Genomic DNA, 26,307 nt, shown 5'->3' with positions numbered 1-26,307 from the left:
GGCCTGGTCGCCACATATATCATTAGACTCCCTGAACCTCAGAGAATCAGTAGGGAGAGCTGATATGACTCTTTAAGCCGGCAAACGAAAGAAATAGGAGAGGGCACCGTAACATACCCCTCCCCTTAAAATAAGAGTCATATCGGAAGAGCAGCACTCAAGAGGGCAACCTATACTCTTGCTCCCTCCGTTCCTGAAGTGTCAGTCCTCCAGTTGGCAATGTGGCTTGTTCCACCTCGCCAGTCACTTGCCTCATTGTATCTCCACCTCGCATAGTAGCGGGTGTGATGGGCGTTCCCTGAACACCTACAAGAAATCCCCTCTCCGTGGCTACGAGTGTACTCCCACGGCTCGTTACCACTGTAAGATTCAGTGCATGCAGCGCCTCCACCGCGTCGTGCACTCCGAGATAGTCTTGCATTTCCACTGCGTCCTACAGGTACTCCATGTTTCCTCTCATGATCTCCTCTTCGCCAATCTTCTCTCTTCTCGGTTCCTCTTCTCCCGTAGGTGCGTTGTCTCCTCACAGTGGCACTTGTAACCTGTACTCCATCCAGCAGCTTCCTCTCTTCCACACTAGGCTTTTGCGATGGCCCAATGCCCCTCTGGTTAGGCTGGCGCCTACCCTGGGTGTACCTATTCCCTGCTTTCTTCGTATTGCCTTTCCTATACCATTCGCTCCTTCGCTCCCGACGAACATCTTCACTCCTCCATGAGATTCTCTTCCCTGCAGACGTCTTCTTCGGTTCGTGGTTGGGCTCATCCACCTCCCTGTGGCTCACCTCACCACGGTGGTTCATCTTGCACCTACCACTATTCATCTGGCCGGCATAGGGTGCACTGCGTCGTGGCTCCTCCACTCTGCCCCTCACTGCCGTTCGCTCATCCACTGAGCTTACTTTATTCACGTTTCTGTATGGAGGGAGTGCGGTCTGCAGCCTCCTCACCGCCCCAGGCGTTTGTACAGCTGCTCCTCGCCACTCCTCCACACGCATCATCAGGCTTAGTCGGAGGTCCCCGTCGGGGTTTTCCACAACCTCCGACGACCTCTCTGCACTCTCGCCCTCGTTGTCGTCGTCTCTGGCGACGTTTTCCCTGTCGAAGTCGGCTTCCTCACTATTATTTGGAGCGACTGATACCTCACCTGGCAGGGTTGTACCGCTGCTTGAAACATAGGCACTCCTGGCCCAATCGGGTTGTATCCTGCCTCCTCCGAGGTCATTACCCAGCACCATCTGTACATGCTCTAGGGGTAACTTAGGGGCTACAGCTACTATAGCTCTCTCGACTCCGTAGTCGGCAATCAGCTGTACTTCGTGAAGTGGCAACCTGTATTCCTCCCCCACACTGCGTATCCTCACCACTCCCACAGGTGAATCATTAAATTCCTTGGGGAGAATACTCCTGGTCACCATACTTATGTCAGCACCCGTATCTCGAAGCACGGCAACCTCCACTGGGTATGACTTTCCAAACTTCACGTTGGCCCCGAAAACGAAGGGATGTTCACCCAACTTCATTTCCCAACCATTCACGTTGGGTCCACTATAATATGGGGTGTGAACAAACACTCTCTCCTCTTCCAACATTAATCCTACATTCCTTTGGTGCTCCTCACACTCGCGGGCATAATGTCCTCTCACACCACAGTTGTAGCATCGGCCACCTCCCCTGGGCGGCCACTCGCTAGTCACTCTGGCGGTACCACTTGCAGACGTCCCCTGGGTCCTCCTTGGACTCCCTGTCGTCGTATCCGGGACTGCAGCACTCGCTCCCGAGTTAGGTCCACTGCTCACAGCTTGGGGCTTCCTCCCCGCGTCTCTTGAGCTCTTGAACCACGTTACTTCATCGGGCACACTACTCTTGGGAGAGTCCCCACCCGTCCTCGCTCCTCCTGAACTCCTAAGGTTCCCTCCCGACCTGGGGTAAGGCGAGTGTCTGGGCGGCCCCTCCCTCCTGATATGTAGTGCCTCCTCCAGCATGTCGGCTCGGTCCGCTGCAGCCTTCAGGTCCTTAATACCTGCTTCTCTCACCCTCACTCGCAACTCAGGATGGAGCACCGACATGAACTTCTCCATCACTATCAGTCGTTTAACATCATCCACCGACTCCGCTTCCTCCGCCTTCAACCATCGTAGGAATTTCCGTTCCATATCCCTGGCGGTCTCGGCGTAAGTCTTTCCCGACGCTCTTGTACACTCTCTGAACCGCTTCCGGTACATCTCCGGAGTCAGCCGGAATGAGTGGAGAACCGCATTCTTAATCGCGTCATAACTAGTACACTCCTCTAGGTCCAGCATGTTATAGGCTTCCCGGGCCTCTCCAGTCAACCTGCCCTGGACCAGAGCAGCCCAATCATCTTCCGGCCACTCCTTCAGAGTCGCTATCCGTTCAAAGTGTTCGAAGAACGCCTCAGCTTCTTGTGGTTCGAACGTAGGTAAGTCACGTTCCCTTACCTTGAGGTCATCCCGCCGTGCAGGTAGTGAGGGCAGACCACGTTCAACGCGACGCAATTCGACTTCTTTCTTTGCCTTTATCTCCTCCAGTCGCAGTCGTCTCTCTCCTTCTTCTCGCTGCAGCCGAGCTTCTCGCTCCTCTCGCTGCAGCTGCAGCCGTGCTTCTCGCTCCTCTCGCTGCAGCTGGGCTTCCAGTTGCATCTTCATTATTTCCAGTTGCAGGCTCCTCTTACTACAGCTAGACCTTCCACTGCTCCCATGTTCACTGTGAATTCTCTCCACACTGGTAGGCGCTTGGGGGGGCCCTAGTCGGGACGGTTCACCTTGCGACGGCTCTCCTCGGGACGGCTCCTCTTGAGATGGCTCCTCTCCCGTCGCTTCCTCTCGAGCTGTGAGCTGTGCCATGATCTCTATCCTTCGCTCCGCTACCTTAGTCGTCCTCAACCTGATCCCAAAGTGGTTTGCCACTTGTTGGAGCTGGGCCTTGGTACACTCTTCCAAAATTCTCTCGTCCCTTGTGTCAATAAATTTCTTTACTTTGTCTTCCTCCATCTCTATATCATTGAGCATACACGACAGCACAGACAAGTTAGTAGGCACTAATTTCACCGTTTCAGTCCCTTAGCTGGTTGAGTAACAGTACCACCGAATTCACTGGCCACACTGTATTAGTACCCTGGCAACACTTGTCTTGCAATTTGGTCCACACTGTAGCTTGATCCACGCTTCCTGGCGAGGTTCCCAGTTCTTGGCTACTGGGGTTCGAATCCTGGCAAGGTCGCCAGTACTCTTGTCACGTGGGGGTGGGCGGTCCGGGGCTCTGCTAACACTCGGCTGCTAGGGGCTCAAAGGGCCCAAATACTCAGCCCCTCCGACTCCCTGGATTCACCGGAGTCTCCTTGGTCACACAAGATAGGACCAACAATGCCCACCTCCGCAGGTCTTTGCTTCCACCAAAAGGGGTGCCACTGATTCACCCTGGAAGCCCTTCAGTCAACCACGGGGAAACTGCTGTTAACAGTTCCGGCCTAGACCCGTGGGGGAGTGAAGGAAGACTCAGGCTTACCTATAACCATAACCTCCCTGAGTCTTGCCTGCCAGACAAAAAAAAGGTTGCAGGAACTCCTTTCCCGCCTGTCTTCTCTATCTTCCTCTTAGCAAGGTCGCCAGCTGGGTTATTATATCTGCACCCCAGCAATGCAGTTCAGTGGGTGTATCATATATCGTTTGTAGCCAGAAATGTATGCTCATAGAGAAATATCACAAATGGAGGCACACTCAAACACAGTAATAAAATGTGTGGATTTACTGACGCAAATTACATGAACACACACACACAATCACAAGTAATACATGAATATGGAATATGGATGATGAGTCTGGAGATCGTCAGCCTCTTCTTCCATGACCTCCAACTCTCCTTCAACGGGGCAGGAAGACAGGAGTCTCACACTCTCACAGGAGGGCCTCTTCACCACGTCGGCACCTCTTCTTCACTGTCCTGCCATCCATACACACTGTCCTCTCTGACAGTCCTGGACACAAGCTGCCTTGCAGCCTATTCTACTATTAAAGTAATAAAGTCTTGCTGCCACATACACAAGTAAATATTGTGGCCTAACTAGCCTACTCATACAAGGGGTAATGGGAGGGAAAATGATCTACCTTACACTCCTGGCTCACGACGCCTGTCCCTCGATGGTGTGAGGGTCCCACGCTTCCTTGGGTCGATCCTCGACGATCCAGGGCGTTCCACAGGTCCTCAGGTGTCGTGAAGCCTTCGCGTCGTCGCCGTTCCAATCCCTGAGGTTCAGCTGCCCCAATCCTGGTTCATCGATGGGCGCTGAGCTAATCACTATTTTTCCCCACACTCGCCTCTCCCACAGGGCGTCGCTCCTTGTCCTAGGCACTGTGTCGTCCTTCCAAGATTCTCAGTGGATGTGACCCCAGTCACAGCTAGCTTGCTCGCCCACCTTCCGGACCTCAACGTCCAGCCAGCGGCGCCGCCCAGCGTCGTCGCCGACTATTTTCCAAGTTTGGGCACTTCTCTGCTCACTGAACTTGGTTCCTCTTTTGCTTCCCAGAAGCGCAAGGTCTCCAATAACTGGGATGACTGTGACAGCCGGCTCAATCCACTGAACAAGGCTTGCAGAGCCTCCAATCCCTGAGAGCAGACCGAGGCGCGTCCTGTCGCTTCCACGGTCAGTACAACTCTGACGTTGGCGCCGCCCGGGGCACTCGGTGACGTCATGGCGGGCCCTGATTTGTCGCCCGCGACCTACGTCGACCAATCCGCGATCGACTAATGTCCCTTCCAAAAGGTCACATCTGCCGTAGGGGATACTGTTTCATTTTATAACAGGGCGCCAATTTTCCTTTATTTACAACTTATAATATAACTTCTTTCCCTTAACTGGCAGCCGGCCTGGTCGCCACATATATCATTAGACTCCCTGAACCTCAGAGAATCAGTAGGGAGAGCTGATATGACTCTTTAAGCCGGCAAACGAAAGAAATAGGAGAGGGCACCGTAACAACATGTAGAGTGTTTTCCGTAGGCAGTTTTCTAATTATACAATCATATGTTGCCCTCAGCTCTCCTATTTCATACATACTTTTTTTCTTATGCAAGGGAGTAATTACTACATCTACATTACAATCCTCCCATGGTGGTGTAAATTTTCTCTTGGGCACAACAATACACTCTGTAATAACATCATATTTTATAACATTATGACATAATTTATTCATATATACTCTCTTCTTCATCATACACTGTTCACTACTTCCCACCTTTTGAACCGAGAGGATTAATTCATTAGCTCCCCCACCTCTCATTAATCTAATGGCAGAGGCTACATTTATCTCTGAAATTCTATCCCCAATACTCTGCAGATTCAACTCCATCCTCATTATCTCAATCATAGCATTTCTTGGGCATCCTAAGATAATTCTCATTGCTTCATTTTGTACCTTCTCCAACTTGCCCATCCTACCTTTACCAAAACAAGAAATGACAGGTGCAGCATAATCAATAAGAGATCTTACAGTACTCAAGTACATCATTCGTAGCACAGGGACTCCCACTCCCTTTCCACAGCATGCCAAGGCCTTCAGAGGTTGTAATCTCTTCCGACATTGACCCAACAGTCTGTTCATCTCAGCTTCCAAACTCTCATGGGTATATCCAACATATATGCCTAAATATTTATATATATTAACTCTCTCTATATTTTTATCGTTTATTTTCAAAACAATGGGGCTCCGACTTCTACATTCAAACTTAGTTTTGTTTTCATTAACCACCAATCCCATATGGTGACACAGGTTTCCGAAATTGTCCAACACTGTTTGAACCTTTGAAATATCTTTGCCCTGAAACAAAATATCATCGGCATATATGATCGGAGTTACCCCATTTGAGTATCTCTCAGATGCTATCTTATTCATTAGTACATTAAACAGGGTGGGACTCAACACTCCTCCCTGAGGTGTGCCGAGTTCAAAAGACCTCACACCTGACATACAACCTTGATACCACACCTGAGCCTTCCCTTCGTAAAGATTATCCCCTATCCAGCGCAATAATTTCCCTTTAACACCAAGACTAGCTAATTCATATAAAATAACCTCTTTGTTGGCTTTATCAAAAGCTCCTTGTAAATCAATGAAAATTCTATAATAATCATTTTCATTAGCTAGACATTTAATAATACAATCAGAGGTACTTTTTCCTTTGAGGAACCCGAACAAGTTACTAGACAGCTGATCACCTATTATATATAAAAAGTCTATTTAAAATGATCCTCTCCATCATTTTACAAAAACACGAGGTTAAAGACACAGGTCTATACTCTCCATTGGCTTTAGGGATAGGGATGATCATAGCTTTTTTCCATTTACTGGGAATATTGCCCTCTTTATAACTAATATTAAAGAGGTCTAAAAGTGGGCTTTTCGTCATAGTGGCAAGTTCATTAAGTATTTCATAAGTTACTCCATCCTCCCCAGGTGCGGTAGATTTCCCAACTTTAATCGCCGTTATTAGTTCTTCTCTGGTAATACCTGTGCAAGTGACATCACCACTGTTACCTGCTATAAGTATAAAATCCTTTCTTAGATCTTTCCAAGAATCTAATGACTCTCTCGTTACAGCGGGTAATGAACTAAGTTTGGCAGCTTCCGCCCATTTATTTACGAGACCATTTGCAATTCCTTGCGGGTCAGGATATGCAAGAAAATTATGCTTTTTACTCCGTACTTTATTTACGTCTTGCCAGATTTCCTTCAAGTTTCTGTTACTCCCAACTTTCTCTGCAATTTCCTGCCAATACTTGCTCCTAATTTCCTTTCTCTTCTCCCCACACAGCCTAGCAACTGCCAGTAAAGCATTCTTCCCTTCCTCAGTCCTAGCAATCCTATTCCAATACCTGTGAGCTCTCTTCATTGTTAATGTCCACCCCTTAAGCATCTTGTCATGTGTATAATTTTCTTTTCTGGGGGGGATGCTTTTTTATACTAGCTGTTTTCCGGTTCAATATTGCATTAAATACATCTACCTCCTTAATTAGATCTTCATAAAATGATACTGCCGGAACTGGCTTATAAGTATCATACCAAGACTTAATATGAGCAACAAGACCCCTTAATTCTCCCTCACTAATCTCTAAACTTTTCCTCTGAAGGCAGGAATTCTTTCTGCAGGCAGGAAGATCAGCAAAAGCTGCTTGACTCTGTAGTTGTGTCGTCCCAAGCTATTCCAGTGGAAAGCGAAGGTGAAAAGAGTATTAAAATTGTTCAGGATCTCTTAAAAAAAGAATTGCAGGTCACTCTAAACAAAACAGACATTATTGCTGCCTACAGAGTAGGCAAAAAGAATCCATCAGGACAAAACCAGCGGAAAATTCGCCTGAAGCTGGCTTCCCAGTTCATGAAATCGTATCTTGTCCGGACAGCTGCATCCCAACGACAGGGAATCTACATCAACGAGTGCTTGACTAGAAAAAGACAGCAACTCCTCCACCGCCTGCGTCAAATCCGTCATCAAAACCCAGCTGCGATTCATCAGTGCTTCGTTAGAGATGGCGTGATTAAAGCGAGAAAGACTTCAGTAGGTAAAATGTTTACAATTGCTAATGAGGATAACCTCAACACTTTCCTCACCCAATGTGGTTTGTCTCACCTTATTATCACTCTCAATGAGTCAACATATAATTAACCCCTTTGTCACCTAGTGCGGGATAGGTATCCTAAGTGCACATGAGCACCACACCAGAAACCATGAGCACAGATCCCATGAGCAACACACCAGAAACAAATACCTATTTGATATTCCAAGAGTACGACTTAGTCAATCTAGAAATGCTTTACAAATCAAGGGACCTCGTATATTAAAGTCCCCTGCAATAATTAAATGGTTTTTGTTCAGTCTGTTACCTAGTATTAGATTTCTAAGGTTTGAGTTGAATTCAGACACATCAGTGTTAGAAATTCTATAGACTGCACCCACAGACAGGACAGATTCGGCACCCGTGACTCTGAAACTGGCGAAGATATACTCCCCACAGCAGTCTCTAGTTCTTATTACTTTTAAGCATGTCAGTTCTTGGTGGTAGTAAAGAGCAGTAACACCACCTCTCTGAATTTGACGACAGTTGTGAATTGCCGAGTAGTTAGGCATGTTAAAGAGTTGAGTAGTATCCTCTTTCAACCATGTTTCAGTAAGTATAATGAAAGAGAATTTGTTGTCAATAGTTTCAATCAAGGCACTAACATCATCGAAGTGTTTACCTAGGGATCTAACGTTCAAGTTGACTACAGAGATATTCTGATTATCTGTTAATACATTGTTTACATCATGTGCTGTAAAATATCTGCAATTTTGATCATTAAAGTGATGATTGTCATAGATAGTGGATGGAGGTTTAGTTCTGGGTCTATACTTGTCTATCAAAATTTTGTCTATTTGTCAAAATACTTGTCTATCAAAATTTTTTGAAAAACTAATCTACAAGCAGCTTAATTTACTCTTATCTAGCCAAGCATAATATACTTAGCTCTTGCCAATATGGCTTCAGACCCAAAAAAAGCACTAACGATGCACTTATTAGTATGATTAACTTAATTCATGAAGCTCTTGATAAAAATGAGTTCCCTGTTGGGTTATTTGTGGACCTGCGTAAGGCTTTTGACACTGTCGACCACCAAAACCTTCTTCTTAAATTACATCATTATGGAGTCAGAGGTCACTCCCTGCAGTACCTCAGATCTTACCTTACTGACAGGCTCCAGTATGTTTCTGTGAACAATTCAATTTCTCCCACCCTACCCATCAACATTGGTGTTCCTCCAGGCCCTACTTGGCCCTCTCCTCTTTCTCATCTTCATTAATGACCTTCCAAATGCCTCCCAACACCTCAAACCTATTCTTTTTGCTGACGACACAACCTTCATTTACTCCAGTCCTGACCCCCTTGCTCTAAATGCCTCAGTAAATACTGAGCTAAATAAAGCCCATCTTTGGCTAACTGCCAACAAACTCACCCTTAACATTGACAAAACTTTCTATAATCTGTTTGGCAATAAATCCTCTAATCAAATAAATCTCAAAATAAACAATACCCAAATTTGTAACAAATTAGATGAAAAATTCCTTGGCGTTCTCATTGATCACAAGCTGAATTTCCAGGGTCACATTCTAAATATATAAAAAAAAGTTTCAAAAACTGTGGGCATTCTTTCTAAGATCAGATATTTTGTACCCCGCTCTGCCCTGGTTACTCTCTATTACTCCCTCATCTATCCATACCTCAACTATGGTATTTGTGCTTGGGGTTCTACTACCCAAAATCATTTACGTCCTCTCATTACCCAACACAAAGCTGCTATTAGGACAATAACCAACTCTGGCCCCAGACATCACTCGGTACCCTTACTCAAATCTCTGAATATGTTAGATATTAAGTCACTGCACATTCTCTCTTGTGTATTATACATATATAAAACGCTGAACTGTAATGCCAATCCTGACCTCAAAAGCTTCATTGAAGGTTGTAACAGAACCCATGAGCACCACACCAGGAATAAATACAGTTTTGATATTCCAAGAGTACGACTTAATCAAACTAGAAATGCTCTACAAATCAAGGGACCCAGAATGTGGAATGACCTTCCCAACCATGTTAAAGACTGTACCTCTCTCAACCAGTTTAAGATAAAAACTAAACACTACCTAATAAATTCCCTGTAACCTACCTCACCCCTCTATTGTCAACCCATGTCTGTTATTTTTTTTTAATCAACACTGTTTCTCAACCTATTGTATTTGTGCTGCTTTTTCAGTCATGTTCCCCCTTTTTTTTACCTTTATTTGTATTTGTTCTCAACACTTTTTATTCTTTATGCTCAATTAGTATTAAGTTCTAGATATTAATGTTTTTCTTGCCCGAAACGCATTGCGTAATAGTGGCTTTAGGCATTGTATGTACTAGCTCTATCTATATATCAATCCATTAATGTAACATCACTTGTATGTATGTACCTTACCTGAATAAACATATTTATTTATTTATTTATTTATGTACCACGGTAATATATAGCTGTGCCGCCACCTTTTTTATTAGGCCTACAGTTATGAATGGCTCTATAACCAGCTAAGTTGTAGAGTTGGGTATAGTCTTTATTTAGCCAAGTTTCTGTTAAAATAATGAATGATAAGTTAGTACCTAGTGCTGTGAGTAATGCATTTAAATCGTCAAAATGTTTACCAAGTGATCTAACATTTTGGTTGTAAACTGATAGATAGGTGCTATTTTGGAGTTTGTTTTTAGCCTGGTGTGCTGTGAAATACTTGCAATAATGATGATCAATGTGCTGGTTGGTGTAGATATGAGACAGAAGATTTTGATCAGGATCAATATCAGTGTGCATAGAGATGCAGAGGGATCACGATACAAGATACACGATAAAGCAAAACACAAGAATAAAAGCAAATACAATAAAATAGTAACTAATTAGAAGTAAAATAAAGATCCAATAGATAGCCAGAAAGGACACAGAAGTTAGATAAAATAAAAAACAAAAAATCAGTAGAGATTGACAATATAAATGTAAAATAAAAAATAATAAGAAAAATAATGATCATAAAGTAAAATGATCTTGAAGATAATTTGCTTAGTAATGGTTAATTAAAATCCTATAATTGGTATGAACCTAAGAAAACAAAGTGAGCTCAAATAGATAATTCCGAGAAAAAAAAGATGACATGTAAATCTAAGTAAATCTAGAAATTTACTCTAATATAAATCTAAGTGTAAAAATAAACAGGGTGAGTGTATATTCATGTGGAAGATTTTACTATGATACTGAGGTAGATGCTTATATAAACAATTATACTGTTAATTAATTCCAATAAATGATTACAAGAAACAAATACCAAGTTACTTTAAGTAACAGGGTAATAAAAAGCCCTGGGTTTAGTGACAAGGGAATTAACTAAGACCAAATAATTAAGAGTAAAAAACAAGCAATGTCAACAACAAAGATGACAAACAAAACATAAAATTAAAAAACCTTTGGAAAGGACAGGCAGAGCTTAAGTACACTTTGGTTGTATGTGAGACTACAAATTATGTTCTGGTTATTCAGCTGATATCCCACAGTCATCCAGGAAAGAAGTGAGGTGTGCCTCAGTGGTTATGACATAAGTCTTTCCAGAGTCAGTCTTCCTAGCTATTATTTTACCATCGCGCACAAAACAATGTTTAATAGCAAGGGATCTTTTGCAGATTCCACGTAGTTTAAATAAGATACGAAGAAATAAGATTATACGTATATAAAACGCTGAACTATAATGCCAATCCTGACCTCAAAAGCTTCATTGAAGGTTGTAACAGAACCCATGAGCACCACACCAGAAATAAATGCAGTTTTGATATTCCTAGAGTACGACTTAATCAAACTAGAAATGCTCTTCAAATCAAGGGACCCAGAATGTGGAATGACCTTCCCAACCATGTTAAAGACAGTACCTCTCTCAACCAGTTTAAGATAAAAACGAAGCACTACCTAATAAATTCCCTGTAACCTACCTTACCCCTCTATTGTCAACCAATGTCTGTTTTTTTTTTTTAATGACGCTGTTTGTCGACCGAATTGTATTTGTGCTGCTTTTTCAGCTATGTTTTCATTCCATGTTTTCATTTTATTCTTTATGCTCAATTAGTATTAAGCTTTAGTCATTTAAGTTTTTCATGCCCGAAACGCTTTGCGTAATAGTAGCTTTAGGCATTGTATGTACTAGCCCTATCTATAAATCCATCACTCTTTGTAAAATCTCTTGTATGTATGTACCTTACCTAAATAAACATTTGATTTGATTTGATTTTTGGACAGGGATAAACCTGTCTGCAGCTTCCTGGCACTTCTGGGTGACAAAATCCATCATGACATGCACATTCTTGTCTCTAAGTTCTGTTTCCCATGGTATTCCCATGAGGAAGTTCCTCATCTCGTCATATTTTCCTCTTCGGTAATTCAGTCTTTTTCCCTCCGATCTCATCCTTGGATAGGTTATTCCTACCTCCACCAAGTACTCAAAGGTCAGTACACTGTGGTCACTCATTCCTATGGGGGCTTCAACTTTGACTTCCCTTATTTCTGACTCATTCAGGGTGAATATCAAGTCGAGTCTAGCTGGTTCATCATTGCCTCTCACTCTTGTGGGTTCCTTGACATGCTGGCTCAGAAAATTCCTTGTTTCCACTTCCAAGAGTTTAGCTCTCCACGTATCTGCACCACCATGTGGGTCCCCATTCTCCCAGTCTATCTTTCCATGGTTGAAATTGCCCATGATTAAGAGTCTTGAGCCATTCCTGCAGGCAACTGAAGCTGCTCTCTCTATTATATTAATGGTTGCCATGTTGTTCCTATCAAACTCCTGTCTAGGTCTTCTGTCATTTAGGGGAGGGTTGTAAATGACTGCCACTATTATCTTAGGTCCACCCATTGTTATTATAGTTCCTGTTATGTAGTCTCTGAACCCGTCACAGCCCGGAATTTCCATGTATGTATGAGAGTGTGTACATGTGTATACAACATTAATAATTTCGCAACTAGCGTCAAAATTGTTATTTGCTTAGCTAAACGAACTAGAGAGTTCAGTTCTTGAACCAATTATGTGCCTCTGTAATTCTTTACACCACCGCCCACGGGATGGGTATGGGGTGCATAATAAAGAAAGAAATTGAATTGTACGCACTGGCTTTGTATATGTATATGTATATATATATATATATATATATATATATATATATATATATATATATATATATATATATATATATATATATATATATATATATATATATATATATATATATATATATATATATATATATATATATATATATATTAGTATATTTTGGTAGCAGTCTTTCCTGTAGACATATATTATTAAATATGACCGAAAAAGTAAGATTAATAATTCTAACACGAATTTTCTCAATCTTTCGTACATTACGCTTCACTGTTGGAGGTAAATCAAAAATCAATTCTCCAAAATTCATTTTTATTTCTAGTCTGACGCGACACGGGCGCGTTTCGTAAAATTTATTACATTTTCAAAGACTTTAGTTCACAAATACACAACTGATTAGAACTTACGTATCTCCGATTTTATATCTACATTTGAGTGAGGTGGGAGGGGTGATGTGGCATTAACACAAGACAGAACAAGAGGGGATATTAATAGGGTATTAAAAGTATCAACACAAGACAGAACACAAACAATGGGTATTGAATAGAAGTGTTTGTAGAAAGCCTATTGGTCCATATTTCTTGATGCTTCTATATTGGAGCGGAGTCTTGAGGTGGGTAGAATATAGTTGTGCAATAATTGGCTGTTGATTGCTGGTGTTGACTTCTTGATGTGTAGTGCCTCGCAAACGTCAAGCCGCCTGCTATCGCTGTATCTATCGATGATTTCTGTGTTGTTTACTAGGATTTCTCTGGCGATGGTTTGGTTGTGGGAAGAGATTATATGTTCCTTAATGGAGCCCTGTTGCTTATGCATCGTTAAACGCCTAGAAAGAGATGTTGTTGTCTTGCCTATATACTGGGTTTTTTGGAGCTTACAGTCCCCAAGTGGGCATTTGAAGGCATAGACGACGTTAGTCTCTTTTAAAGCGTTCTGTTTTGTGTCTGGAGAGTTTCTCATGAGAAGGCTGGCCGTTTTTCTGGTTTTATAGTAAATCGTCAGTTGTATCCTCTGATTTTTGTCTGTAGGGATAACGTTTCTATTAACAATATCTTTCAGGACCCTTTCCTCCATTTTATGAGCTGTGGAAAAGAAGTTCCTGTAAAATAGTCTAATAGGGGGTATAGGTGTTGTGTTAGTTGTCTCTTCAGAGGTTGCATGGCTTTTCACTTTCCTTCTTATGATGTCTTCGATGAAACCATTGGAGAAGCCGTTATTGACTAGGACCTGCCTTACCCTACAGAGTTCTTCGTCGACTTGCTTCCATTCTGAGCTGTGGCTGAGAGCACGGTCGACATATGCGTTAACAACACTCCTCTTGTACCTGTCAGGGCAGTCGCTGTTGGCATTTAGGCACATTCCTATGTTTGTTTCCTTAGTGTAGACTGCAGTGTGGAAACCTCCGCCCTTTTCCATGACTGTTACATCTAGAAAGGGCAGCTTCCCATCCTTTTCCATCTCGTAAGTGAAACGCAGCACGGAACTCTGCTCAAATGCCTCCTTCAGCTCCTGCAGATGTCTGACATCAGGTACCTGTGTAAAAATGTCGTCAACATACCTGCAGTATATGGCCGGTTTCAAGTTCATGTCGACTAAGACTTTTTGCTCGATGGTACCCATGTAGAAGTTTGCAAACAGGACACCTAGGGGAGAACCCATGGCGACCCCATCTACTTGCTTATACATGTGCCCATCCGGGCTCAAGATGGGTGCCTCTTTAGTACAAGCTTGGAGTAGTTTCCTCAGAATATTTTCTGGCATGTCAAGAGGATATTGACATGCCAGAAATATTCTGAGGAGGAATATTCTGAGGAAACTACTCCAAGCTTGTACTAAAGAGGCACCCTTCTTGAGCCCGGATGGGCACATGTATAAGCAAGTAGATGGGGTCGCCATGGGTTCTCCCCTAGGTGTCCTGTTTGCAAACTTCTACATGGGTACCATCGAGCAAAAAGTCTTAGTCGACATGAACTTGAAACCGGCCATATACTGCAGGTGTTGACGACATTTTTACACAGGTACCTGATGTCAGACATCTGCAGGAGCTGAAGGAGGCATTTGAGCAGAGTTCCGTGCTGCGTTTCACTTACGAGATGGAAAAGGATGGGAAGCTGCCCTTTCTAGATGTAACAGTCATGGAAAAGGGCGGAGGTTTCCACACTGCAGTCTACACTAAGGAAACAAACATAGGAATGTGCCTAAATGCCAACAGCGACTGCCCTGACAGGTACAAGAGGAGTGTTGTTAACGCATATGTCGACCGTGCTCTCAGCCACAGCTCTGAATGGAAGCAAGTCGACGAAGAACTCTGTAGGGTAAGGCAGGTCCTAGTCAATAACGGCTTCTCCAATGGTTTCATCGAAGACATCATAAGAAGGAAAGTGAAAAGCCATGCAACCTCTGAAGAGACAACTAACACAACACCTATACCCCCTATTAGACTATATTACAGGAACTTCTTTTCCACAGCTCATAAAACGGAGGAAAGGGTCCTGAAAGATATTGTTAATAGAAACGTTATCCCTACAGACAAAAATCAGAGGATACAACTGACGATTTACTATAAAACCAGAAAAACGGCCAGCCTTCTCATGAGAAACTCTCCAGACACAAAACAGAACGCTTTAAAAGAGACTAACGTCGTCTATGCCTTCAAATGCCCACTTGGGGACTGTAAGCTCCAAAAAACCCAGTATATAGGCAAGACAACAACACCTCTTTCTAGGCGTTTAACGATGCATAAGCAACAGGGCTCCATTAAGGAACATATAATCTCTTCCCACAACCAAACCATCGCCAGAGAAATCCTAGTAAACAACACAGAAATCATCGATAGATACAGCGATAGCAGGCGGTTTGACGTTTGCGAGGCACTACACATCAAGAAGTCAACACCAGCAATCAACAGCCAATTATTGCACAACTATATTCTACCCACCTCAAGACTCCACTCCAATATAGAAGCATCAAGAAATATGGACCAATAGGCTTTCTACAAACACTTCTATTCAATACCCATTGTTTGTGTTCTGTCTTGTGTTGATACTTTTAATACCCTATTAATATCCCCTCTTGTTCTGTCTTGTGTTAATGCCACATCACCCCTCCCACCTCACTCAAATGTAGATATAAAATCGGAGATACGTAAGTTCTAATCAGTTGTGTATTTGTGAACTAAAGTCTTTGAAAATGTAATAAGTTTTACGAAACGCGCCCGTGTCGCGTCAGACTAGAAATAAAAATGAATTTTGGAGAATTGATTTTTGATTTACCTCCAACAGTGAAGCGTAATGTACGAAAGATTGAGAAAATTCGTGTTAGAATTATTAATCTTACTTTTTCGGTCATATTTAATAATATATATATATATATATATATATATATATATATATATATATATATATATATATATATATATATATATATATATATATATATATATATATATATAGTATATTTTTTTTATATAATATATATAGTATATTTTGGTAGCAGTCTTTCCTGTAGACATATATTATTAAATATGACCGAAAAAGTAAGATTAATAATTCTAACACGAATTTTCTCAATCTTTCGTACATTTCTTTTCACTGTTAGAGGTAAATCAAAAATCAATTCTCCAAAATTCATTTTTATTTCTAGTCTGACGCGATACGAGCGCGTTTCGTAAAACTTATTACATTTTCAAAGACTTTAGTTTACAAATACACAACTGAATAGAACTTACGCATCTCCGATTTTATATCTACATTTGAGTGAGGTGGATGGGGTGAGGTGGCATTAATAGGGTATTAATTTCATCAACACAAGACAGAACAAGAGGTGGCAGCTTTCTACAAACACTTCTATTCAATACCCATTGTTTCGTGTTCTGTCTTGTGTTGATGAAATTAATACCCTATTAATGCCACCCCTTGTTCTGTCTTGTGTTGATGAAATTAATACCCTATTAATGCCACCTCACCCCATCCACCTCACTCAAATGTAGATATAAAATCGGAGATGCGTAAGTTCTATTCAGTTGTGTATTTGTAAACTAAAGTCTTTGAAAATGTAATAAGTTTTACGAAACGCGCTCGCACATGTCGCGTCAGACTAGAAATAAAAATGAATTTTGGAGAATTGATTTTTGATTTACCTCCAACAGTGAAAAGAAATGTACGAAAGATTGAGAAAATTCGTGTTAGAATTATTAATCTTACTTTTTCGGTCATATTTAATATATATATATATATATATATATATATATATATATATATATATATATATATATATATATATATATATATATATATATATATATATATATATATATATATATATAGAAGGGGTACGTACCACCTCTGGTGCAAGTGTAGGAACCCATAGCCTCGGAGAAGAAAATAAAGAGTACTCAGAGAAGACCTTGTGGATCCTCACTGAACATTTTGATATTTTCTTCTCCTACCACCCCTATTTTGGTATATATATATATATATATATATATATATATATATATATATATATATATATATATATATATATATATATATATATATATATATATATATATATGTCGTACCTAGTAGCCAGAACGCACTTCTCAGCCTACTATGCAAGGCCCGATTTGCCTAGTAAGCCAAGTTTTCCTGAATTAATATATTTTCTCTATTTTTTTTTCTTATGAAATGATAAAGCTACCCATTTCATTATATATGAGATCATTTTTTTTATTGGAGTTAAAATTAATGTAGATATATGACCAAACCTAACCTAACCTATCTTTATAGGTTAGGTTAGGTTAGGTAGCAGAAAAAGTTAGGTTAGGTTAGGTTAGGTAGGTTAGGTAGTCGAAAAACAATTCATGAAAACTTTTCTTATTAGGCAAATCGGGCCTTGCATAGTAGTTTGCGAGGGCAGCGGCGGGGGCAGGCGGAGTGAAGGCAGAGCCCCTCTGTGCGCCCGTATTTATATGGCCCCAGACTGCCCGTGCAACGCCGCGGGACGCACTGCGCAAATGTTTCTCTCTCCCCCATCAGAAATATCCCCGCTTGCGATCAAGCAGTGACCATTTTCTGATCAGGGGGAGAAAGATACTGGCAGTATGGGGCTTTAAATTTATTGAAGATTAAATTCTGCAGAACATGTAAATATATAAAGTTCAAATATATAAAGTAAGTAATTATATCAAGTTTATATTAAACACGGTTTATATTATAGACTTATAACAAAGTTTATATTATATTAAACTTAATATTGAACATGTAAATATATAAAGTTTCAAATATATAAATTAAGTAAATATATAACGTTTATATTAAAATATATAAAGTAAATAATTCATGAACGTTCAACATGTTCAATATTAAGTTTAATATAATATCAACTTTGTTATAAGTCTATAATATAAACCGTGTTTAATATAAACTTTATATAATTACTTACTTTATATATTTGAACTTTATATATTTACATGTTCTGCAGAATTTAATCTTCAATAAACTTTAACGCCCCATACTGCCAGTATTTTTCTCCCCCTGGTCAGAAAAACACCATTAATAGTGTCCAAGAAATGTGTAAGTACTTCATTCATAATGATGTGCTTCCCGAAATTTTAGCGAAGTATCCAAAATTTGCTTACTGTAGGTAATGCATGCACATGACTGTAAAGCTGCCACCCAGTTGGGTGGGTGTGCAGCAAGACTAGTAACTGTGTGACTCACTATAGATGTAAAGTGCCTTGTATAGTGACTGTTGTGAGCCTCTTGTAATGTCACTTGTGACACCTCTTTGTGTCACTTGTGACACAAAGATTATTGATGTGTGTATTTGTGTGGGTGATTAGATATGTATGTGTATGTATATGTGTATACGTATATATATATATATGTACATGTATATATGAGGGTGTGTACGTGTGTTTGCAACATTGTTAATTTTGTAACTAGCGTCAAACATAGTTATTTGCTTAGCTAAACGAACTAGAGGGTTCAGTTCCTGAACCGATTATATGCCTCTGTAATCCTTTACACCACAGCCCACGGGATGGGTATGGGGTGCATAATAAAGAAAGAAATTGAATTGATTATCACGTAAGTGCTAAGTAATTTCCTGTTTGATTTTTCATTCATGGTTATACATTGTTATATGTATATATTTTCAGATTATAATTCGTATTATGCAAATATCTCCGAGTGAAATAGTGTACATCCGTATTTTTAATTTTTAATACAACATACATAATACATTTTTTAAGTATTTATTTATAATAAATAATTTAATTATTTAATTTATAATAATTTAATTATTAATAACATTATATAGTCGATTTAATATTGAACACGTACACATAAGCGAAACGTCCAAAACTAGTGTCCGAAATGGCAAAAAAATTAGTGTTGTCAATGTAAGGAGTATCTTGTATCCCAGTGAGAGAGCTGTTTCCTTCAAAAAGTGTAATCGTGTGGCATTATGTTTAAAGAAACAATTCCAAGTACATTCTTTGATTCAAAAACATGAGAATAAATAAAAGTGTTAATTTTAAATGACTAGCTATAAACAAAAATAAGAGGTTGGAAAAATGATATGTGGAACCAGACCAAAACATTGGAACGCTCAGGTGATGAGAGGGTAAACAACCGCCGCCATTTTAGCAGCATCCGCCGGTGATGTCCAGCACGAGCATTAAGGGAAAACCTTGACACAAACTGCACCTATCATAAAGAAGAAGCACCACCACTGACCGCCAAGTGCTCACATCAAGTCTAACTCTAAGAAACAACACTCAAGCCTTGACGCTTCTCCCAACATCCGGGGGAGAAAACCTTCACACAAACTGCACCTGTCATAAAGAAGATGAAGACTCACCAGTGTCCACAGTGTCCGAAGGTATTCACCTGTCCTTCACATGTGAAGACTCACATGTTAGTGCATTCAGGTGACAAACCACATGAATGTCCAGAGTGTGGGAAGAGATTCAGTCAACGTGGAAGTATGACGACTCACATGTTAGTGCATTCAGGTGATAAACCTCACGAGTGGCCAGAGTGTGGAAAGAGATTCAGTCTGCTTGGATATATGAAGACTCACAGGATGGTGCATGCGGATCAGAGACCTTTTCAATGTGCCGAGTGTGGCAAAAAATTTAGAGAACGTGGAACTATAATAAGGCACATGTTGGTGCATTCAGGTGAGAAACCTCATGCGTGTCCAGAGTGTGGGAAGAGATTCAGGCAGCGTGGAAATATGAAGACTCACAGGATGGTGCATGCGGATCAGAGACCTTTTCAATGTGCCGAGTGTGGCAAAAAATTTAGAGAACGTGGAACTATAATAAGGCACATGTTGGTGCATTCAGGTGAGAAACCTCATGCGTGTCCAGAGTGTGGGAAGAGATTCAGGCAGCGTGGAAATATGAAGACTCACAGGATGGTGCATGCGGATCAGAGACCTTTTCAATGTGCCGAGTGTGGCAAAAAATTTAGAGTACGTGGAACTATAATACAGCACATGTTAGTGCATTCAGGTGACAAACCTCACGATTGTCCAGAGTGTGGGAAGAGATTCAGTCGTCCTGGTCATATGAAGAGGCACAAGATGATACATGCAGATAATAGGCTAAACACTTTGAGTGTGAAAGATAATTAAGAGAATGTTGAAGGATAATGAGGCACATAATAGTATATTAACTCACCTTTAATCTAACAGTGTGCTATCACAATGCCAGTTGGATGTTCTTCAGAAGTAATTATATTTTCTTTGAGAAATACACTTCACAATGAAAGGTAAAGATATGAAGATATTTTATTATATTGTTCTTTTATGAAAGTTAGATGACCAAGCAAGAACTAGAGAAGCTGTCACTAGGAAAACTCAAAATTGCTTATAAGTATAGAAATATCTCTTTAATTTAGCAAAGGTAAAACAAAGCTTTAAATGTTTTTCTTCATATTTATGTAAATAATGTGCTTCCTTTTTTTGCTTCCTGTGGAAATTTATTTAAAATGTAATATACTGTGTAGCTAAGTTATGGACATTTTTGTTGTAATATTATTTAGCGTTGGAGTTGGTGAAGAAGACAATCTGAGACGTACTTAAGGTGACACTATTTGATTGGTAAGGAAATGTATATTAATCGAGGAATCTTCTCAGGAGATTCATATGCAAACTGATGTCCATTTTTTATTTTTTGTTTAGGCCTATTTATGAGTTCTATTCTTGATTATAAATATTTCACCGAAGAGCATATTGAAGGCTGATTGGCATTTATAGCTGTCAGTCAAGTTAATATGAAATTTAAATTTATATTACTCTAAAAATTTATCACTCTAAATTTACCAGAAATTTATTACTCTAGCCTAACTTTATCAGTTATGCTGTAATTGTCTGGGAATAATATTTTACCCGATTTACCTGAGGGCCACTAACCCGAGTGGCCTCGATGAGAACAGGAAGTCGTCGGCTTGTTGAAGGTTCCCTTCCCTCTCCCAGTTTGCCTTCATGATTTTTTCCAGGTATATTTTGAAATTCAGCACAGTTTTGGCAGTTATGGCTTTGGTGGGTCGGCAGTTCCATTGATCAATAACCCTGTGGGTGAAAAAGCCTGATTCAAAGTTATATTAGTCTGAATGGCAATTATATTATCCTGACTGTCAATTTATATAAAAAAAATTATATCAGAGATATTTATGTTGTGTTGCTTGTGGGTTCTATTACGTCTATCAATGGAGAGTTTCAGATCAGGGTTAGCATTTAGGAACAAGGTTTTGTACTTGTAAATAGCATAAGAGAATGTGTAGAGCGAGTGTATATGTAGCATGTTCAGGGATTTAAACAGAGGTTGGGTGTTGTTTGAAGACAGTTTTATTGTTCTGATAGCAGATTTTTGTTGGGTGATGATGGGTTTGAGGTAGTTTGTAGTGGATGAATGAACCCCATGCATAGATTCTGTATGTTGAGATACCACCCCTAATTTACAAAAAAAGCCTCTAGATTTTTAGCTCCAGCCATTGCATTGCTCTACAACAAATTATTTGAACTCTAAACCTTTCCTGATATTTTGAGAAAAAAAGCAAGAGTAACCTTAGTCCATAAAATCAGCAATCTCACTGAAGTCAACAATTATAGACCAATATCAATTCTGCCGATTTTGTCTAAATTATTTTAAAGTTAATTTACACGCAGCCTTACTCCTATTTATACTTAGTTCTTCCCATAATGGCTTCAGGCCCAAAAAAGGACCAATCATGCCCAGTTAGTATGATTAATTTCAATTATGCAGCCCTTGGAAAACTTATTCATTTATTTGTTCACCTACATAAGACGTTTTGACATTGTAAACACATTAACTTTCTTAAATTGCAACATTACGGAGTAAGAGATCACTCCCTCCAATACCTATAATCTTACCTCAGTGACAGGCTCCAGTATGTCTCTGTGAATGATTCCAATTTTCCCACTCTACCCATAAACACTGGTGTCTCACCGGGCAGTATTCTTCACCCTCTCGTCTTTTTCATCTCTCCCTCCCTTTCCAGCTCGTTGCCATCGTGAGGGGGCTTGGTTGGCGGATGCTAGAGTGTGATGCTCCATGGGACAGTGTCCTCTGTCCTTTTGAAGCCTTATGCTCCTGCTGCCTTCTTCACTAATTGTGCTGAATGCTTTTTCCTACTAAGTTTAATTTTTCCTTCCCAATTCTCCTTTTTAATTGCTATTTCCCAGCGACTTTTTGCTATTCTTGATCATTCTTTTAGATGTCGTCTTCTGTTTTGACACTGGGTGTTAGGTGAGGCACAGTCTCTCGCCCATAAAACTGTGGTACCCGAAATTGTTGAGCAAAGGGACACTTTTATTGTCACTCTTTTCCTTCGTTGCTGAGCCAAATCTTGATGGACTGATGGTTCTTAAAGTGGTGATTGCAGGGCATATATCCACGATGCACCCTTAGGGGGGGGGGGGCCACATCCTATTGGGTGTCCTATCCTCTAATTGTGGCGCCATGGTGGGTATGGGGGCTTGTTTGTTGATGAAATGATTACCTGTTCATTTACATGCTGATATCTGACACTTATTTTTAACTTCTCAGATGTGGGGTGGGAGACCAGGGCCCCAAGTCGGACTGTGATGGAAAGCCGGGCTCTGTAGCCCCCTGCTACTTTGGTCCCAGACCAAGCAGCTTCGGACTTTCCCTGCTTGATACCCGCTTGATGGTGTTTTGGGAGTTCTTCTAGTCCCCGAGGCCAGGCTTGACTTAAGAGAGTCTACCAGTCCCGACTATCTCTGCTCCCCTTCTACCTCTGTGGCAGGGTTGAGCCCCAAGCTCCCAATGATGACCACCTCATCACATGGAGTGGCTTCATCTCTCATTGTAACAACTGCGCCTTTTACCCCCCATCTTACTGAGGGTGCTCGGTGCCGTCCTCTCTGCAGTCACACTTGCACAATTCCTTCCGGTTCTAATACCTTCCAAGCTTTGTTTGGTCCTGCTACATGGACTAAGTATTTTAATCTCGGTCATGTTAATTCTACTCGTCCTGATGATTTATTCATCCATAAACACCTAGTTGATACCCGGTTGATGGGGGTTCTGGGGGTTATTCTACTCCCCAAGCCCGGCCCGAGGCCAGGTTTGACTTGTGAGAGTTTGGTCCACTAGGCTGTTGCTTGCAGCAGCCCACAGGCCCACATACCCATCGCAGCCCGGTTGGTCCGGCACTCGTTGGAGGAAACTATCTAGTTTCCTCTTGAAGATGTCCACGGTGGTTCCGGCAATATTTCTTATGCTCGCTGGGAGGATGTTGAACAACCATGGACCTCTGATGTTTATATAGTTCTCTCTAATTGTGCCTATGGCACCCCTACTCTTCACTGGTTGTACAGTACTCTGCATTTTCTACCATATTGTTCACTCCAGTATGTTGTTATTTTACTGTGCAGATTTGGGACCTGGCCCTCCAGTATTTTCCCACTTGTATATTATTTGATATTTCTCCCATCGTCTTTCTAGCGAGTACATTCGGAGAGCTTTGAGACGATCCCTATAATTTAGATGCTTTATCTCGCTTATGTATCCCGTATATGTTCTCTGTACTCCCTCTATTTCAGCAATCTCTCCTGCTCTAAATGGGGAAGTGAGTACTGAGCAGTACTCAAGATGGGACAGCACAAGTGATTTGAAGAGTACAACCATTGTGATGGGATCCCTGGATTTGAAAGTTCTCGTAATCTATCCTATCATTTTCCTGGCTGCCGCAATATTTGCTTGGTTATGCTCCCTAAAATTTAGGTCATCAGACATCATTATTCCCAAATCCTTTATATGTTTCATTCCTACTATGGGCAAATTAGATTGTGTTTTGTACCCTGTATTAAGTTTAAGGTTCTCAATTTTACTGTATCTTAGTACCTGGAATTTATCGCTGTTAAACATCACGTTATTTTCTGTAGCCCAGTTGAAAACTTTATTAATATCTGCTTGTAGTTTTTCAATATTTTCAGCAGAGGTAATTTTCATGCTGATTTTTGTGTCATCTGCAAAGGATGTTACAAAGCTGTGCCTTGTATTTGAGTCTATATCTGATATGAGAATAAGGAAAAGCAATGGTGCAAGGACTACCTTGAGGTACTGCAGCTTTTAACTGCTCTTGGACTCGATTTTATATGGTTAACTGTTACTCTCTCTGGTCTGTTCGACAGAAAACTGAGTATCCAGCGTCCTACTTTACCAGTTATTCCCATTGACCTCATTTTGTGTGCTATCACTTCATGGTCACATTTATCAAATGCCTTTGCGAATCTGTGTACACGACATCTGAACTCTGTTTTTCTTCTAATGCCTCAGTGATTTTGTCGTAATGGTCAAGTATCTGTGAGAGGCATGATCTTCCTGCTCTAAATCCATGTTGGCCTGGATTGTGGAGGTCATTGGTCTCCATGAAACTAGTGACCTGACTCCTGATCACTCTCTCAAATACAGTAATTTTATTATGTGGGACGTAAGTGCAACTGGTCTATAATTCTTTGCCAATGCTTTGCTACCTCCCTTGTGTGGAGGGGCTATGTCTGCTGCTTTAAGCGCATCTGGTATCTCCCCCGTGTCCAAGCTCTTTCTCCACACTATACTGAGTGCCTGTGCTACTGGCACTTTGAATTTCATTATAAATATTGAATTCCATGAGTCTGAACCCGGGGCTGAGTGCATGGGCATATTGTCAATTTCTCTTTCAAAACCTGCCACGCTCGTGTTGATATCAATTATATTTACAGGGGTTTGTATATCACGCATAAAGAAGTTGTCTGGATCTTCCACTTTCATGCTGTGTATCGGGGTGCTAAACATGTCCTCTTATTGCTTTTTTAGGATTTCACTAATTTCTTTGTCATCCTCAGTGTATGAACCTTCACTAGTACGAATAGGTCCAATACTGGCAGTGGTTTTTGCTTTTGATTTAGCATATGTGAAGAAATATTTTGGGTATTTCTTTATTTTTTGAATTGCTTTCTGTTTGAGTTGCCTTTCGTCAAGTTGATATGAATGCTTCAGTCTGTTCGATTTCTTCAATCTCCCTGTTTAAATTATTCCTTCTTTGTATGGAAAGTCGTGCCTGCTTCAGCACTTCTGTTAACTTTTTTCTTCTTCTGTAATGTCGTCTGTGTTCTCTTTCTACGTTGGACCTTGTGTAGGTTTTTTATTACTTAAACATTTTCCCATTGAATGTTGTAAGCTCCTTGCTTATTTTCTCCGAGTCTATCCTTTTATTATTAAAATTTAATTTGTTGAATAGCCCTTCTCGCTGGTTGTTTCTCTTGGGCCTACTACCGTTATTAATGTTAGTTTCCACTTCAATGAGCAATGATATTGTTCGTGAATATGAGGTCCAGCGTGTTCTCATTCCTAGTCGGTTCTGTAATCTGCTGACTGAGCGAGAATTTGTCACAGAATCTCAGTAGTTCTCTGACCTGTGATTGGTTATTTCCAGGTTGATTTCATGCTATAGTATTACTGTTTACTATTCTCCATTGTAAACTGGGTAGATTGAAGTCTCCAAGGAAGATAATATCTGGTACTGGGTTTGCTAGGTTACCAAGGCTATTTTCTATTTTGTGGATCTGCTCAGTGAATTCCTGAACTGTTGCATCTGGCAGTTTGTATATTAGAATAATAATTAGATTTATATTCTCTACCTTGAGTCCAAGTACCTCTACCACCTCATTGGTCAAGTTCAGGAGTTCTGTGCATTCCAGCTCCTCTTTAATATACAGACCTACTCCTCCACTTGACCTAATTACTCCTACTCTAGTTGATTTGGTGGATACCTGTGTCACTTTTAACCCCACCCATACTGGTACACGTGTTGTTGCAGCTCCTTCTCGGGAAGCAGCTGTCCACTTAGCCTCGTTGTCCTGCATTGGGGAGACACCGGTTCGAATATCAAAAAATGCCTGGTTAAATAAATACCAGGATTGGCACAGTTATTCTCCCATACCATGTAGCGACTGGTGATAAGGAACTTAAAGACTACCATAATAAACATGTCCTTGAGGCCCAAGGCCATTCTATCCTCCTTATTAATATGTTACTCGCTCTCCCTCGTGGTCGTCGTGGCCAGTCTCTTTGTG

Source organism: Procambarus clarkii, chromosome 35, assembly GCF_040958095.1.
Source record: "Procambarus clarkii isolate CNS0578487 chromosome 35, FALCON_Pclarkii_2.0, whole genome shotgun sequence".
Lineage (NCBI taxonomy): Eukaryota > Metazoa > Arthropoda > Malacostraca > Decapoda > Cambaridae > Procambarus > Procambarus clarkii.
Note: the sequence above shows the minus strand (reverse complement) of the source record.